This window comes from Canis aureus, chromosome 28 (genome assembly GCF_053574225.1).
Source record: "Canis aureus isolate CA01 chromosome 28, VMU_Caureus_v.1.0, whole genome shotgun sequence".
Classification (NCBI taxonomy): domain Eukaryota; kingdom Metazoa; phylum Chordata; class Mammalia; order Carnivora; family Canidae; genus Canis; species Canis aureus.
In genome coordinates, this window is record NC_135638.1 from 24,657,850 (window position 1) to 24,677,337 (window position 19,488).

Below are 19,488 nucleotides of genomic sequence, written 5' to 3' on the forward strand. Positions count from 1 at the left end.
ATAGCCTTACCTGTCCATCACTATAGATGCCTGGAGTTTCTTCAAAACCAGAAGTGTTGGGCAGCCCGGGGGGCTCAGTGGTTTAGCGCCGCCTTCCGCCTAGGGTGTGATCCTGGAGACCTGGGATCAAGCCCTGTGTCAGGCTCCCTGCATGGAGCCTGCTTCTCCCTCTGCCTGTGTCTCTGCCTCTCTCTCTGTGCCTCTATGAATAAATAAATAAAATCTTAAAAAAAAAAAAAAAAACAGAAGTGTTGACACACACCCCCACCAAAAATGAGGTGTTTTTAACTTCGCTTTATTAGATAGTCCATTCTCTCCTCACCAAAGATGGAAGTGCTGCTTAGGTTTGGGATTGCTTTACTTGCTTTACTCAAACTACTCTCTATAAATCTAGCCCTTCAGCGAATATAAGAACCTGATGACATGACTTGGTGAAATAGTTATTTAGCATGATATTTGCCCATTCAAAGTTAGAATTCTACACCCCTTCACTTTTTCCCCCTTAAGTAATAGGTTTAGGTTTTGTTAATTATGGACCAGCCCCACTTGCGTTTTGGTAGAAATATTTTTGTAGGTCTTGGTTGAGTCTAAGAAGTGATTCTCCTTTGTATAGGACTCTTCATATGAATAAAAAAGAACATTCAGGGCAGACCAGCATGCTTTCTGAGAGCAGCTAGCTAATGAGCTTAGTCGTCTTTCTACACAAACTAGCAGTTGTATAATGCCAGTTGTATAATAGATGCTTAATAAATGGCAAATTAAAGCATCTTAAGAAAAAGATAAGGAAAATCTGAAACGAGTTAATAACTTTTTGGATATCTATTTTTTTTAAAGATCTTATTCATAAGGGACACAGAGGCGGAGACATAGGCAAAGGGAGAAGCAGGCTCCCTGCAGGCAGCCCAATGCAGGATTCGATCCCAGGATCATGCCCTGAGCTGAAGGCAAATGCGCAACCACTGAGCCACCCAGGTGCCCCTTTGGAGGGCATATTAAATGATGTAAGGGAAATTTGAAAATACATAGAAAAAGATTGAAATATAGAAAACCTTCAAATAAAACATACTGTCAGAGGGCTTCGGGAATTAAATACAAGTCCAACAATTCTGCAATCAACAAAGGTCAGTGAAGGAGACTCCTACACAAGCAAACTACACAAGCAATCAGCACTGTTCTTTCTCTCTCCTTTCCATGAATTCCTGGAAACCAACTTAAGTTGTTATACTGTGATATACTAGAGGCAAAAACCTAAGGATCTCCATCACATGAAATTAGTGTCTTTGTATGTGTCTGATAAACGATATAAAACCATAGAGCAATACATTCTGGAAATGGTGTACAACCAAAACACCATTTTGGTTGGGGATGATTTTTTTTTTCCTTTGAAAACCATTTACTCTGTACTTCCTTCATGCCAGTCAAGGAGCATGATGTTTAAAATCCAGAAGTTCAACTGCCTGGGTTTCAATTTCTGCTTTGTGACAATTAGTAGCGCTAAATTACCTGGGTCAAGTTCTTTAAACTTCTCTGAACCTCAGTTTCCTATCTGGAATAATGGAGAGAATATTATAACCTTTCTCATCAAGTTTTGTGAGAATTAAATGCTGTAGCAGTTACTGTATAGTTCTTAGCACTTAGTACTAACAGGTGGTGAGGTAGCTAATAATTCCCAATACTTTAAACGTTTCTATAAATATTACTTCGACAATGTTCTGCAGTTCTGGGTATCCCCATTTTATAGATAAGCTAAATGAAGTACAGACTAACCCAGGTTCAGAGCTAATTAACCCAAGGTCCCTGTAAGGGCACAGTTAGGATTCTAACCCAGCTCTGACTGACTGGACAAACTACTTCCCACTCTGTCATTGGTTTAGATACAGAAAGATTATTGCTCTTAAGGAAAACTGAAGGTTTACTCTTGGGGAACTGATGGTTTCAGGATAATAAAGAAGTGGATTAAATAGAATTGGAAGTCTAATTGTGGTTCCTCTCTCTAGGTAAGGAGTCACTGATGGTAAATCTTAGGAAAAGCCCGCAAACAAAGTATAGAAAGTGGAAGATGAGGAAACTTAGGTTGTCACAAAGAACAAAGGAGCGTAGAAAGTGGCCATGGGAGTGTGCCTTCATTCAATAAGTAATATTCCTCTGTGCTAAAAACATTGACCAACAGAATCAATGCCCTCTGATAGCTTGCAGTTTAGTGAAGAAAATAGCTCCACACATTAGTAGGCAGTGTATAAATGTTGTATGGCATGAACAGACCATAGAGATTGATAAGTGAGCTCTGACGCAAGAAGGGAGGAGTATAAATCTATTCCAGGCCTCACCTGTGCTGGTCACCGAGCCCTGCTTAGCTGGGGAGGAGAGCGAACATCCTTTCTGCTGCCAGGGTTGCTTTTTGGACTTGAACCCACTGGTATTGTATCTGACTGCCAAGATCTTGCACACTCCTTCCTCACTTAGTCCTGTAAATGTGGAAGACTCCTTTCATGTCTCTGTATGGTTATTTCCCCCTCTTTCCAGGGAGCCACTCCAATGACTCCATCTCTCATGACCATAAGTACATATGTGCAGGCCTGGTTATAGCCCACTCGCCGGCTGATGCATTCTGATTAGCCACTGTCCATGCTGTACCCACAACTCCATCCTCAACGCCATGGCACCTAACACCCCCTCCCTCACCACAGACATATACACACACTGTCAAGTTTGCTAGTCCTCCATGGAAATGGGATATGCAGATTCAAGAAATAGACCTGAAGGAAATAAGGTGTTAGGTATTTTTTTGTTGTTGTTGTTTTTGTTTTTGTCTTGGTGTGTGTTAGTTTTTAAGAAGGCAGTTTGGTCCTTGAAATCCTATAAGCAAAAAGGCCCCAAATCGGGATGTGACCTATTGAAAAGAGGACTATGACAAATATAGTGACTCAGTAGAACAGACTGAACTTCAGGGATGTCATATTTATTCTCCATCTTACTTCTCTGGATATTCCTCTAGGTCTCTCTCAAGAGCTGCTTTTTATTTTCATCCTCCGATGGTGGCTCCCTTTTAAGGTTTTTAGCTTTTAGAAACCCGTAGCTAGAAGTCAAGAGATCAAGGTGGTCATGTGAATCTCAGTCATCTTTTATGTTGGTAGTTACACCTCCATTCAGGTAGGGTGGTCAGAAATCACTATTTGCCTGAGACTGGCCCTGTTCGCACTGGCTGTTCTGGCCTAGCAATTGGCAATACCCCACTTTAGTGTGAGCAGACTCCTGATTTGGATGGTAAGTCATGGATTCAGCCTTCTTATTCACTGTTTGCTTCTTTAATAAGCTTTACTTCAAGTTTTCAACTACCCTCTTACTCCTCTCCAGAGTACAAATTTAGTTCCTTACATTCCTATAGAAAGTATCCTACTTTTCTCTCCCTTGTGATAGCTGCCAGTGTTCAGCATTTCCTTCCCTCAGCTTAAATTAAGGTAGTTTTCTCCTAACTAATCTAGCTTTCTCTAATCCACTCTTTCTGGTGATCTTACTAAAATAAGATTTTATAGGTGTGTATGTTACTCCCTTGCTCAAAGATCTACTTTGACTCTCTTGCCAAATCTGGAATCCTTTGCCTGGATTTCAAGGCCTCTATAATCAGACTCTCTAATCCTCCTGTCTCTATTTCAGTCTTCCTCAGCCTTGAGACTCCTCTGTAGTCCAGAGAAATAGAAAGCTTTAGCATTGCCCCATCTTTAACAAAAGCAGGCAGGCCCCATTCATCATAAAGTCCTAAAGCAAGAATGAGCCATCTCAGATCATGAATGATGGATCAGAATGTGTGAGATATAGATTTTGGGGGCATTAGGGAATTGTGAAAGATGTATCGTGGGTTCTAAGGTTGGTTTTGAGACTATTCTTCACAAGGTGGCTGTGGTTTATAGAATAGTTCTTCAGTGTTCTCTGGAAGTTCCTTTGAGTTCTTGGCCCTTACTAATGGGAGAATAACTTTAGTTTTCCTTCATGCACTACCTCAAAGTGCAACTCCTAAGTGCTTATTATCAGCTATTTATTCCAAAAGCTTTATTCCCTGCAGTCTGTTCTGTGTGTTGAAGCCGCCTCCTTTGCTTGGTAAAGGCATGCGATGCTATATGAACTCCCAGGCAGGCAGTACTCCATGGGGATCAGCATTCCCACCGCCACTGAGCTAGAAGAGGAATGTTTTACGTGCTTCTGGGCCACTTTCTTCTTGGAGCCCAGTCTGATAATGGAGCCTCTACTTTATGGCATCAGGATGCATTCTGGGTAATACCGTTAAGCATAATCCCTTCCACTCCCTGGAAAGAAATGAAGGATGTTACTCTTTCATAACTTTACTCTGTACTTTGAAAGCTACAAAGCATTAATTTTTTCTGTGTAAATGAAACTGATCAGAAAATGAAGTCATCTTGTGACCTGTTCTAATCTTCATTATAATCACTCAGTAGACAACCAGTTTATAGGACTAGAATTTGCTTTGTCAAATACCTTCCCAATCTGCCTCTGGGCATTAGCTTCTTTATTATAAGGTGGAATGTAGAATATGAAGCTTTCAGGTGTTTGTTCTGGGTAGTGTAGTAAATTTCATACCTTATTTTATTAAAGGTTTAAGCAAAACTTCAAAGTGGCTTCAAAAAATATTTTCTCAGTGTACTTTGAAAATATTTTTTTTTTTTTTAGTATTCGTTACTAAGGATACTGTTGAGCTGTGGGTTGTTTTTTTTTTTTCCTGTACCCCCAAATCTCAATGGTTTGAACAAGAAATGTTCTCCTATGGAAATAAAGGCAGGTATAGCTGGTAGTGCCAGAGAACTGGGCCCTGTCAGGTGTCTCTGCCATGCTCAACACTCAACTCCCAGATGTGTCGCCGAGCTCTTGTGGTCCAACCAGCAGGACCATGGAAATGGTTGGTCACTCTCCTTTAAAAGAACAGCCCTTTACCATTACTCCCTACTAGCTAGAGTTGGTTAGGTGGATTTAGCTGCGTGGGAGGCTATGAAATGATGGCTGGGGATGGTGGATATGGCTGGGGAGCACATACTGTAGAAATAACTAGCAGCATTTCTCAATGGTCACTCTGATATTAATGATTACCAATTCATTTTCCCTTCTCTTTCATTCTCCCATAGAAGCAATCCATCCACATGGCTTTTTAGGATTGTGTACTTCACACAGATTCAAGATGCGCATTTTTATTCTGTAAATAGTATTTAAGTTGTAGCATCAAAAAGAGACCATAAAATTAGAGCTCAGTCCCTTTATTTATTACAGGAGGAAGCAGAACTCCAAAAAGGTAAGATTATTTGTGGAGCTGGTAGCAAAATAGGACTAAAGCTCAAGTCAGCTGAGTTTGCAGCATTCCTTATAGTTAACAACACTGGATCCAGAAATCTTACTCTTTCCTATTCCCTAGGGTTATTGGGGATGAAGTAAAATGATGTGGCAAGGCTGAGAAGTGTTTAATGCAGGAGGATTTAATTTCATCTCTATAAATATTTATAGCATATCTGGCCCTCCTCTAGTCTGGGCCTACAGATAAAAGAGCAGTCCATGTACAGTGTAATGAGTAACTTGGGTAAGTAAACAGTTTCAACTTTGGATCACTGTGCCCACAGATAAACCTCTTGGTGCCAAGTGAGTGTAAGAGAGGATCACCTAATGTAGACTGAAGGGTGGAGATAAACCAAGGCTTCTTGGTTGTGAGAGGAGTCTTTTAAAAGAATCTGAGTAAATTATTAAATCTGCAAGCTATTTTACATTTTTCTTTTTGAATGATTGGGACTCCAAGGACATGGCCCTCCTCTCAGGCATAAAGAACAAATAGAAATTAGGTTAGGGCTTTTCAGACCTCGGGAATATGTTGGCTGTGCAAAGAACTACAGATAAGAACTTTGTTAAATCTAGAAACTCAAAGCAATTCAATATGGCCAAAATAAAGGGTGTTTTTCTTGGTAGGGGTGAGAAGTGGGGTAAGCTTTCAAGGTCATGAAACATTGTATGTCCCATAACATGGAGTTTTGGTTTCTTCCAGAACTGGGACTCTGGTGACTTCATGCTAATCAGAAATTTTACAAAGGATATCTAGATGACTTCCCCCACCCCCACCCCCTTCATTGCGAAGGGAATCTTGAAGGCTAATAATTAGAGGTAAAAGATTGGGCTATTACAGTGACTCTGCTAATATGTGGGAGAGCCTGGCTTCTGGCAGTAACAATCAAAAGGAAAGGAGAGAAACAAAGAAATACTTAATAGGTAGAGTTTTCACAATTGGGTAACCAAATGGGACATAAGAGGAAATAGTATAAAATATTAGGATTAACAGGACTGTACTCTTTGCGGAGAAAGTACTTCTTCAGCTCTATAGTTTGAGGGGTCTGTAAAATACCCAACTGGATAGATGGCACTGAAGCTCAAAAGTTATCTAAACTATGGAATAGATTCCAGTAACTGATGTATAGTTTTCTAAAACCTCAAGTGTAGGATGGAGCGTCTAGGAAGCACTCATTACATGAAGAAGAGTCAAAACCAAGATATAGGACAAAGTGGGGAGAGGGAAACCAGAGAAACTAGTAGAAAGTCCTAGAAAGAAACCCAGGAAACTAAGATCCAAGAATGGTGAGTCCAGTCACACTAAATATGGCAAAGTGATATATATTGGCTTGGCCATTCAAGACACAACTGTATTCTCCTCAGAGGTGCTTTTGGAGGAATGGTGAGGGAAATCTGGAGGCTGAGGAACAAATGGGATGCGAGGACATTAGCCATGAGTATAGACCATAATTTCAAGGAGCTTATCCATGAGGTGGGAGTAGAGGGTTGATAATTAGTTGAAAAGGCTTTGTTCTTGCCTTTACTACTTAAGATAGGGGAGCATGGCCATGTTTTATGCTAGGTGGTAGGAATCTAGGTAAGAAATGGAGTTAGGTTTCTGAAGAGACAGGAAGCTAGCTGACCTCTTTCCTCTTAAAAAAGAAATTGTCCTGGTCCTATAAAGACATAGTAGATGACCTGATAAAAGATGCTTTTCAGTTTTCTTAAACTTTCAGATTTACAGTACACAGTACTCCCACGCACCCTTCACTCAGTTTCCTCTAATGTTAACAACCTCTTACAAAATAGAGCCCTTTGTAAACTGGAATATAATATAGGTGTTAAGTAACTTATGTCTAATATTATTTGGAAAGGCTCTCGTGTAGATAACCTGTTACAAAATTGATTACCTTTCACCTTCCTGGGAAATTAAAAGGTCTGTGAAAATGTCTTCATATTCTCTTGGTCAAATGAATGAGACTCCTTTTTCCCTTCCTTCTGTCTGTTCCCCAAGGACTGAAGATCCCATCTCTTCCATTTTTCCAGTCCTTCTATCCTGTCTCATCCCACACACTTACCAAAAATCAGTGGTACCAATGATGCCTCACTGTCCTTCCATATCCCCATAGTGTTAGGAATCCTCAAAATAGCAACAGAGTTCCCTGCCTCTTGAGGGCTTAGATTTTAACTTTTTAAATTCAATTTAGTTGACACTATTAATTTCAGGGATAGAATTTAGTGATTCATCAGTTGTATATAACACTGAGTGCTCCTTACATCAAATGCCCTCCTTAATGCCCATCCCCAAATTATTCTTTCCTCCCCTCCAGCATCCTCGAGGGCTTACATTTTAATCCAGTGCTCTAAACTGGGGGAAGGGGAAAGGAATGAAAATGCAACTATATTAGGTCAATAACCCCTTTCTACTCTTTCCTGATCTTTAATACTGTATATTTTTATAGCATTTCAGTCTTAGATCGCCAACTGCTAAATGATAAAACTTCCACAGTATCACACATTTTATCAGCAGATGAGCTCATTTTTTCCACTTAAAGAATCTGTGACCCGCTTATACATGTGACCTCATTTGCCATATTTTCACATCCTCCATCTATCTTCTAGATTTTCCTCTTAATTAGACTACTTAATGAATCCTCTAAACGTCTAAGTTCCTGTTGAGATTTTTGTGAATCTAATGAAGATGCAAGGTTTGTAGTAAGATAGGCTATAATAGGACCCCAACCACATCCATCATGTTTCCATGGAAGGTATGCCATGTGTGTATGATGTGATAGCAATGTATTTGCCATCAAAATTGCCAAACATGAAAGTTTAGAGGCATTTAGGATAACCCTGTGTAGCAAGATGTTTGGAGTAAGAAATTTGCTACAGAAAAACTATTCTATGCTCTTGACTTCTAGGGTGGAAAAGGAAGACACAGGGAGAACTGGACTCCCCACAGGAGTTTTCAGGCCTCTGTGTGGCAGTAAAAGGGAATGACTGCAAGTGACCAGTAGGGAATCCTCTTAATATCAGATTAAAAAAAAAAAAAAAAAAAACTATTTCTGCATTTCAAAGAAGTATAGCCTGACTGGTTTCCTTTGCCTAAAATGAGGGAGTTTATTCCCTCAGAACCTACTTGGCCTTCACAACAGCTGTTCTGAAACTCCCCAATTACTTAAAACTCTTACTCTATCTCACCCTCTCTCCCACCCACCCATGACCCCAAAACTTTTGCTAATAAAAGCAAAGATGTGTATCTTTGAGATGGAGGTGATGTGGTATATGGCCTGAGTTATCTTGGCTTCCATCCTCTCTAACTTGAACTGTACAGGTCTCCTAGCTCACCTCTCCTTTCCAAGACAACATCTCCTTTATTCATTCACCATTTTTTCCCAAAGTATAGTTGATAGTTACATTAGTTTCAGGTGTACAAATAGTGATTTGACAAATTTATACCTTATGCTATGCTCCCCCTAAGTGTAGCTACCATCTGTCACCATACAATGCTATTACAACATTGTTGACTATTTCCCTAGGCTGTGCCTGTCATCCCTGTGAATTATTCATTCCATAACCAGAAGCCTGTATCTCCCACTCCCTTTCGCTCATTATACTCCTTCCCCTACCCCTCTCGGCTCTAGCAACCATCAATGTGTATTTGAGTCTGTTTCTGTTCTCTGTTTGGTGGTTTTTTTGTTTTGTTTTGTTTTGTTTTTTAGATTCCACATATAAGTGAAATCATAGAATCTTTCTCTAACTTCACTTAGCATGATAAGCTTTAGGTCTAGCCATGTTGTAAATGGCAAGATCTCCCTTTTTTATGACTAATATTCCTGTGTGTGTGTGTGTGTGTGTGTGTGTGTGTGTGTGTACACATACCATATCTTCATCTATTGGTAGACACACTTGGGTTGTTCCATACCTTGCCTATTGTAAATAATGCTGAAATAAGCATACGGGTGCATATATTTTTTCAAATTAGCATTTTCATTTTGAGTAGATCTCTAGTAAGATTACTGGATCTTATGGTATTAACTTTTTGAGAAACCTCCATAGTGGCTGCATCAATCTGCACTCCCACCAGTAGTATGTTCTCCACATTCTCACCAACACTCGTTATCTTTTTTATTTTAGTCATTCTGACAGTTATTAGGGCATATCTCACTGTGGTATTGATTTGCATTTCCCTGATTAGTGAGGTTGAGCATCTTTTCAGGTGTCTGTTGGCCACCTGTATGTCATCTTTGGAAAAATGTATATGCAGGTTCTCTGCCTATTTTTAATTAGATTATTGGGGTGGGGTTTTTTTGTTTGTTTGGTTTTTTTTTGGTGTTAGGTTGTATTCTTAATGGGTTACTATCTAAAATACATAACTGGAGTTATCCTATGCAGGCTTCTTCTCCCATTCAGTAGGTTGCCTTTTCATTTTGTTGATGGTTTCCTTTGCTGTGCTAAGCTTTTTATTTTGGTGTAGTCCTAATAGTTTTTTTGCTTTTGCTTCCTTGCCTTAGGAGACCTATCTAGAAAAATGTTGCTAAGGCTTATGTCAGAGAACTTACTGGCTGTGTTTTCTTCTAGGACTTTTAGGATTTCAGGTCTCACATTTAGGTCTTTTAATCAATGTTCCTTAGTTTATTTTTGTGCATCAGAAAGTAGTGCATTTCATTCTTTTGCATGTAGATGACCAGAGTTTTCCCAATATCGTTTAAAGACCTGGTTTTTTCCCCATTGCATAGTCTTTCCTCCTTTGTCATAGACTAATTGACCATATAAATGTAGGTTTATTTCTGTGTTCTCTATTTTGCTCCATTGATCTTGTTTCTGTTTTTGTGCCAGTACCATACTGCTTTACTATAGTTCTGTAGTATATCTTGAAATCTGAGATGATGGTATCTCCAGTTTTTTCTTTTTCAAGAATGCTTTAGCTACCTGAAGTTTCTTGTGGTTCTATAAGCTTTAGTAGTCTAGTACTGTGAAAGCATTGTTGGGGGGAAAAAAAGACATTGTTGGTATGTTGATAGGGATTACATTGAATCTGTAGATTGCTTTGGGTAGTATGGACATTTTAACAATATTTTTCCAATTCATGAGTATGAAATATCTTTCCATTTGTTGGTGTTATCTTTAATTGCTTCAGTGTTTTATAATCTTCAGGTCTTCAGGTACAGGTCTTTTACCTCCTTGATTTAAATGTATTCCTAAGTATTCTTTGGTACAAGTCAACACATTTGAGTGCCTACCATGTGCCCAATACTATTTTAAAGCCTAGGAATACAGAAACTTAGATGAATAGGAATTATGGCACTAGTGAATAAAATTGTCCCTCATGGGATTTACGTTCTATGGGATGACAAATAATAAACCATAGTGTTAAGATATTATAAGGATTATGAAGATAAAGCATAGACAGGGAATAAAGAATGTCAAGAGAAAAGATGAGAAGAATAAACTGAGACCAGGAGCCATCTGAATATCTGAAGGTAGAAATTTCTAGGCAAAAGAAATAGCAAATGGAATGGGAGCCTGGGGGTGTATCACTGAAAAGGGGTCCTCAGATCAGCATCAGCATCACCTGGGAACTTTTTAGAAATGCAGACTCTCAGGTTACACAAGCTCCTCCTCCAATGCCCTCCCAGCAAGGAACTCTAGGGGTAGAACTAGCAAAATGGGTTTTAACAAGTCTTTTAGGTAATGTAAACTTAAAGTTTGAGAACCCCTGTGGAGAACAAGCACCAAGTTGATTTGGCAGGAACTGAGCCATTGAGGAGAGTAGTTATTCTTTTTTTTTTTTTTCTGATCCTCCCCTGCAAATAACACTTTATTTCCTTTTTTTTTTTTTTTTTTTTTTTTTTTTTTAACATTACAAAACATCCCCAAATCCCTTCCACCTCTTCCTCTGTACTTTTGTCTCCTTGGCACACATTCCTGGGGAATCCCTCCCTCTCCCTCTTTCTGGAGCCTGCCTGCTTTCATGAGCCAGTTCAAACATTACTGGTCAGGCAGGAGTTCCCTGATCCCACCAACAGCCCTGATTGCTCCCATGCCATAATCCCATAGTACTCTATCTGTCCTTTATTACAATCACCACAGGTTATTGGGTATTAATAGTTTTTTGTGGATGTCCTTTTGAAGGAAGAAAGTTGTTCTACAAGCAGGTTGAGCTCTTACTCTTTTCTGTATTCTCCAATCCCCAAATAGTATTTGGCACATCCAGTAAAGTTTAGATGGATGGAAGAATGGGGAAGGCAGGCAAGGAAGGCAACTAATATATTAGGAACAAACTGCTGATCTTTGCGGGCGGTTTTGCCAGATTAGATTTCATAAAGGTGAAGATATAGTGAGAAATAGAAGCAATTTGCCCCTTTGGGCTGCGGGAGGGATATGGGGATCTTGAGAACTGCCACCTGTAGGTACCAATGTGCAATATTCCTCACCTTCATGTCATTTTCTCCCTGTTCAGTGCATTTCAGGTATCATTCAAATGATTATCCAATTTTGGTCTCTCAGATATTTTACTTATCTGGCTCCTAAAACTGCTTTGAACAGCATCACGTTGCAGGGAGATCTGATGCCAAGCTGCTGTTTCCTGTGTAGTTGCCAGTATGGGCAGCAGCTGGTCAACATGTTAGCCATTATCTTTTTTTTACCAAATTTGGAGAAGTGATTATTGCCTCCTTGTCATTGTTTTAGCCTCTAAGGAAAACCTATGAACTCACCTGAAATTATAGAGGACTCCTACATCATCAATTCATGTTGAGTTTAATATCTTCTGTAGTCCTGGAGTAATTTTTATGAACCAAGTGCTTCCCAATTTATCTTTCAAAATTTTATTGTCCATGTTTTTTTTTTTCCTTTTTAGCTCATCTTTTTCTAACTCTTTAGATGTCTTGATGCAATAAGAATATGTTTGCAATTCCTATACTCAGTTACCCTATTCAGATCCCCATAAAAATTCCAGATACCACAGAAACTGAATGGCCCTGGAGAATACAGGCAGGCTTCCTTCAAAATAAGCTAACGATAAAAATTTGAACAGATAGAATTGATCAAATAGAGAGCTGTGTGGTTCAAAGTATCCTCAGACTTAGAGCATTTCTTGAGTGGAGCCCAGCATGCTTTCCATGGCAGCAGTCAAGTTTTAATAAAATCTGTAAATATCCAGATGGAAATTGTGAGAAACAAACTGATCCTTGCGAGAAAGGCTTATTAGTCTTAGAAAGACTTGAATTAAGGAGTGTTGGAAGAAGGGAAGATGGTCAACTGAGAAATAGCAAGAGGAGGGTCCAAAGTTAGAGACTTATTTTCCTGTCATGAAAATGCTAGTTTCTCAAAATCTGACAAGTCAAATGACATGCCATCATCTTGGTCTCTTGGTGTGGTTGTTTTGTTTTGGTTTTGGTTTTGTTTTTTTTGGTATGTGAAAAATCATCTGTTCTGTCCTTTAATGAAACAGAACGCTTAACTGCTGGATAAATATTTCACCTTGGGCCCAGCAACTGGTAGGTCAGTTCTTTCTAGAAAATGGATCCTCATAAGAAAAAAGTTAAATGGTAAAGTGAAATTATTACCAATTCCCCCCCAAATTAAGTACTTCTAAACTGCCATAAAGCTGCAAAATCTATATAGTGGCCCAGTCTCATTTTTAGAAGAGCAACTTGCAAATACCTGAAAGAACTTGAGAATGGAAAATGTTTAACAAAAATTCTTACACATACCACTTGCTTATAGGTTATTCACAGCTTCTGGTAAACACATTGCATCTTTAAGTATTACTCCTAAGATTGTTCTGTTAATTCATAGTACAATGGAAGCCAGTTCTTCATTTCACCCAATCTAAAAATATGCTAACCTCAAAAAAAGTGGCCAAAGTGGGGTCCATGGAAATAGTACACCCTAAATAGTAAGACCCATAAACCCTCATTGTCTGCCATGACCGTTAAGGATGACACAGTTCTCTTAGTTTTCTTAGTTCAAGTGGCAATTCATAGCTCCCAAACTTTGTGAAGAACCTTCTATCCTTAACCAATTGGTCTTAATCAGATTCTGAGGGGTTTATGAGGATGCCCACTTAATACTTTGACTAAGACTTACATGCCTGCCTCTTTCACCATTAATAGAAGGAAATAATCGTTTTTATTTTCCAGAGCATCACTTCTTCCAGAGCTCTCTGATGCCCTTCTGTACCACTTATCACTTGGCATTGTAATTGTCTAATTGTCCTTCTCTTCCTAACCTATATATTCTTTGGAGATAAGGAACCTCTTCTACTTCAAGTCCAATCTCTACCCAAACTGCTTTATTGTTATCTTTCCACCCACTGAAGTTGAGCCATACTCAGTTGCCAATATTAGACTTCTTTAATCTAAAATAACAGCAGTCTCATATGCTTCAACCTAATAAAAGCTTTAACTAACTGAAAAATGACTTTTTTCATGCTGTGGAAATTCTAGCAGTTTACATGCAGATTTTCTATTGAAGTACCAAGGATCTATCAGGTTTACAGTATATTGCCAGAGCTTCTCAAACTTTAATGTGCAAATGAATCACCAGGGGATCTTGTTAACATGCAGATTTTGCTTCAGGGGGGTTGGGGTAGAACCTGAGATTCTGCATTTCTAACAAGCTCCCAGGAGCTGATCCTATGGTTCACGGGCCAGGCTTGGAATAGCAAGTTTTTGGAATACGGGATGAGGAATCAAGATGTAAATTATAGATCTTCTACTAGCTATCTGTCTCTCTCACTTAATCTTTGTAAGCCTTATTTTCCATGATATCCAGGGGGTTAATTAGGAGGTCTATTAACTTTCAAGTCTAATGTTGATGATCTGCTAGGGTCATGTTTACCTAAGTGATTGCAGAGTCCACACAGCATAAAAGGTTAGGAGCAACAGCTCAGTCCTCTGATTGCATCCCAGCTCTTCCACTTACCCTGTGACCTTAGAGAGTTACATAATCTCTGTGCTTTAGTTTCCTCCTCTGGAAAATTGAACTAATACTAAATTCACATATATAAAGTGCTTAGGAGAACTGAACACACATAAACATAAGCTATTTTCAACACTAATATCTTCAGTTTCATTTCTAAGAAGCTTTCCTAAGGGCATTATCTCAAATGTGGACGAATATCTACAGTATATGATAAAGATGTTTATCACCAATTTTATCAAAATCTGTCAAGCTACAACCATGTCCAACAATATGAGAAGGGTTGCTTACATATTATGGAATCTGCCCATTATAAATGCTTAATATTTTAATGCTCAAGATACAACATGAAATGATGACAAAACAGGATACAGAAATGTATTAACACTTCAAGTTTGATTTCTTACAAATGATATGGTTAACTTTCAGGTAGGGGGAAATGTTCTAAAATATTAAGTGATTATTATGACCAAGGGGCAGCACTAGAGGTGATATTTTTCCTCCTGTATTACTTATGAATTCTACATGAAGTATGAACAATTTCTCTAGTCAGAGAAAACAATTTTTAACATGTTTAAAACCTACCCTACCACCCCCCCCCCAAAAAAAAAAAAAGTCGACACTATAGCAAGGATTTCAGCTTGTTATGCCAAAACTGTTTCAGAAGCATTGCAAATAAGAATCAGAAGTCAGTAAAATTAATAGTGTAGCACTCAATGCCAAACTAATGACAGAAAAGAAAGACATGCTCATTTTTTTTTATTTTTTTTATTTTTTTTTAGTTCTGAGCAAAAATGCGATTGCTGGGTATCCTAACGAAGCGTTAAATGGCCAAAGCGGCTGCCTTGCTGAGTGTCACATAGGTAACAGGGAAACTAGAAAACAGGGGAGCAGTGTTTAAGACTTTGCAGTTTAGAATAATACCAGGCACAATTAGCATCATGCTGATGTGTGTGTTTAAGTACATTTTCAAATAGAAATTCTGTTCTCAGTACCACACTATAACTAAACTTGTATTTCAATTTTCATTCAAAAGTTAATACAAAAAAGTTAATACAATGGGTCAAAAACTGCATTTGAAATGACTAGAGGGAGAATCCATTATGCTTTTAGATCTTTTCCCCTATTACAGATACTTTTCTGAGACTAAGCCCATTAGATCTTAAAGAGGAAAAATATTTGCTAGCAGTTTCCTGAACCATCAATTTCTTTTTAAAGCTGCCATAATAGTGATAATCAGAACCTAGTCCAGGTTGAATGCCTTCTGACTTGCCAAAGAACATGAGAGCTATTTCATCTTGTCTATGGGGCATGAATTGAGAGGAAAGTTAGTCTGCATAAATCTTCTGCTATTCCACTGTCTGATAAAATCCCTCATCCTTAATTTTTAGTTGACTCTTCGGTACTTCGAACTTCTCACTTTTTGGGTAGACCTCCCTGCTGGTCTATGGATGCTTGATTATCTCCCTCACCAGTGACTTCAACCTGAAAACTAGAAGAAAACAATGTCTGGAAAAATTTTTTAAAAAAGAAGCACTTTCAATCACTTGCAAATCATTTTTTCTCATACATGCTAGAACCTTGCTTAAACAGACTTCTGCTTTAAGACACAGGGTCTTGCTTAAAGAATACTGAAAGAGAATAGCTTTGCAGCGAACTTTGTGGCTGATGGTGGTGCAACTCAGGATAACTGTCATCCAGGAAAAAAATGATCTAACAGATATCTAACACTCTCTTGTCCTGTAATTTTTGTGTATGTTTTGTAATATAATGCATTGGGATTAAACATGGGATTAAATAGACCCGTAGATGGTTAAGCTCAGTAATTTGCCCTATCTATGGGGGTATGTTCCAAGGCCCCCAGTGGAGCCTGAAATTACAGATACTGCTGAACCCTTTATATACATACATATCTAGGATAAAGTTAAATTTATAAGTTAGGCACAATAAGGTGAACAACAAGAACATAGAGCAATTATATATAGTAAACTAATAAATTAGGTGAATGTGGTCTCTCTTCAAAATACTGTGTACCGTAATCACCCTTCTTGTGATACGTAAAATGTCTATGGGAATGAATTGAAGTGGGGTCAATGACCTCAGCATTAGATTACTACTGACCTTTCTGATTTGTCGGGAGAATTATCTGCTTCCAGAACAGTTGACTGCAGGTAACTGAAATCAAACATAAGAGTGGGGGACTATTGTATGTAGAAATCAGGGGTGTTCACAGTAGTCAATCATGGAGCTTTGAAAATGGAAGTGGTGATCTCAAAGTTCCACTAAGTCAGCCAACAGGTGCTCGCTTCAACAGCACATATACTAAAATTGGAATGATACCGAGAAGATTAGCATGGCCCCTGTGCAAGGATGACACACAAATTCGTGAAGCATTCCATATCTTTCACTTGATGGGATGAGCACTGGGTGTTATACTATATGTGGGCAAATCGAACTCCAAAAAAAAATATACAAAAAAGTCAGCCAACAGTAGCATATACTGGGACCTATATTCATCCATTAAATCCTCATTGAGCATTTAACATTTTTCAAGTTTCAGATGTTAGGAATATAAGGGGCTACGAATCAGGAAGGTAAAAGCCCCTGTTCTTGTGAGGCCCATATTTTCGTAAAGGAGATGGGCAATGTAAAGTGAACAAACAGTAACAGTTATTTATATCATGCCTGCTGTAAGAATCTATGATCCTGTGACTTTCATTTATTCAACAATGTTGAATTGTTGATTCTGTTGAATTGCTGTTGATTGCCTATGTACCTAGCACTGTGCTAAGCATCCCACACAATGTCCTTTCACTGAGTTTACACTTAAGTCCAGGTGGCAGATGTTAATTACAATGTGATTATTATAAAGAAGCAGCACAGAGTGCTACCTATTCAGGAAAAATTATTAAGGCAGGGAGGTCTTTTTGAAAATGTTCAAGGCAGAGCTTTGAATGATGCTGATTTTCTGGAAGCAGCTATTATAGCAGATGGCAGCTGGTGAGAAACGTGTTGTAGGATAAGGAGCAAGGGGTATATGACGCTTCTGCTGATCATGGATTATTTTTAACTGCAATTTTAAAGGAAAATCTGGTCTAATAGGTTAGTATTTAGTACCTTAGACTTTAAAAGTACTTTCTCATGAACTATCTCAGGTGCTCCTCAAACTATAACCTACAAGGAAGTGCTTTAAGTTCTGTAAAATAAAGCAACACAGATGCCCTTCCTAAACTCGGTTTCTAAACTATAGAATTGCATGTGATCCTTCCATTGTAGGGTACACCTGAAATTGTGAATGGTGCTCCGTGGGGCTCTTTGCCTTGTACACAGAGTTTTCTGAATATTAGCTATTGGCTTTAAAAGGCAGTTGAGCTACTGTGAGTTGGCTGCAAAGTTGAAAGAGGAGGCTGGAGGGAAATGTCAAAAGGAAACTTAAGATGTGATTAGTAGGTGTGTGAGGCATACCAAGGGCAACATGCCACCCGAGGAAATCAAATCCAAATGCCAAGAGGCTCTATAGACAGAGAACAGATGGGAATGGAAGGACCTTGTGTAGGAGGAGATACACCTTCTATTCAATAATCTGAGGTAAACATGTACTTTGTCTACATTTTAAACACAATCTCCAGAGACAAGGTGGAAAAAATATCACCGATTTTTTTTTGGGGGGGGGGCCCTTTTGCCTATTTTGTATCAATTTTTTAAGAGAATCATACATCAGGGCTGTTAATCCTTTGGTAAAGTATACAGTATATATGATACAATCTATCATTTGTCTCTTTGCTTCTTCTGTAAGGCAAAAGACCAATATAAACAATTTTAATGGTTATAAATTCAACTTTACCCTAATTGTTGCATTTATTTTATTTTTTAAAAAGATTTTACTTATTCATGAGACCGGGGCAGGGGAGGTAAGACACAGGCAGAGGGAGAAGCAGGCTCCATGCGGGGAGCCCGACGTGGAACTCGATCCCGGGTCTCCAGGATCAGGCCCCGGGCTGAAGGTGGTGCTAAACCGCTGAGCCACCCAGGCTGCCCCCCTTTGTTGCATTTAAAATTGTTTAAAATGTCAAGTTGCTCTTCCACTCCACTATATAAATGTTCTGGGTTTTTTAACCCTTTCCTGACTGCTGTCTTTGGACCTTTAATCTATATGGAATTTTCTTTGTATACGGTGTAAGGAAGACTATAACTTTATTTTATCCTAGAGGGCCATTTACAGAAAACGGCATGCAAAGAGCCAACATACACAAAAATGTATATTTCACTCACAGAGCAATGCAAATTAAAGCAATGAAACGCCATTTTTCACATAGAAGATTGAACATTTTCAATCTTTCGAAGTTTTGCTAATGTCGGTAAGGCTGTGAAAGAAACCAACTCGGTGCTGATGGAAATGTGAAATTGCTACTAACTCCTTGGAAGATAATCTAGCAGACTCTATTAAGAGTTCAGATCTTTGCACCTTTGCATGAATCAATCCTATTCATAGAAAACATCTGTCCAAAAAATTAGCATGTATTACAATGTTTATTGCACTGATGTAGGGATTTAAAAAAAAAAAAACTGGATTAAAAAAATGGAACTGAAAGTCCATCAGCAAGTCTTTTGGAAAAATCAAGATAGGTCACCAATAGGGAATATTATGTAGCTATCACAATGAGTTATGGGCACATGTTGACCTAGAGGAATGTGCATGATCTGTTAAATGAAGATAGAAAGTTCTAGAGTACTATGTGTGATCTTTTTAACAAGCTAGCTTTTGTTCTCTAAGGTTGTTTTTCTGGGATGTTCATTCTTCTTAGAGGTAGGAAGGAGATGATGGCAGTGGTGTTTTGAGAGGGTAGATGATCTTTGTTTCTCATTAAAATGATGCCAACATGGGAGCTTTAATTTTATCACCTAATTATGTATTTCATAGGAACTGGATTAAGAAAGAAGAAATCTTGGTTTTGTTTTGACTTATATGCCATGGGTATATCCTTGGATTCTTAATCTCTTCTAACAGCTGTTGAAAATGAAGAAGGAAGGGGCAGCCTGGGTGGCTCAGTGGTTTAGTGCTACCTTTGGCCCAGGGCGTGATCCTGGGGACCCGGGATCAAGTCTCACGTCGGGTTCCCCGCATGGAGCCTGCTTCTCCCTCTCCCTGTGTCTCTGCCTCTCTCTCGTGTCTCTCATGAATAAATAAATAAAATCTTAAAAAAAAAAATATCAAATGCTCAAAGGTCCTCCCAGGACAAGAGAACA

General features: G+C 38.7%; 1 protein-coding gene and 1 non-coding gene across 3 annotated transcripts in view; both read left to right on the forward strand.

Moving 5' to 3' along the window:
* Positions 1 to 19,488, forward strand: part of CPA6 (carboxypeptidase A6) — a 310,860-nt gene that overhangs the window by 2,217 nt on the left and 289,155 nt on the right. The gene's annotated exons all lie outside the window — the stretch shown is intronic.
* Positions 16,540 to 16,646, forward strand: LOC144300695 (U6 spliceosomal RNA). Its single transcript, XR_013367498.1, has one exon. It is a non-coding gene; the product is annotated as a U6 spliceosomal RNA (small nuclear RNA).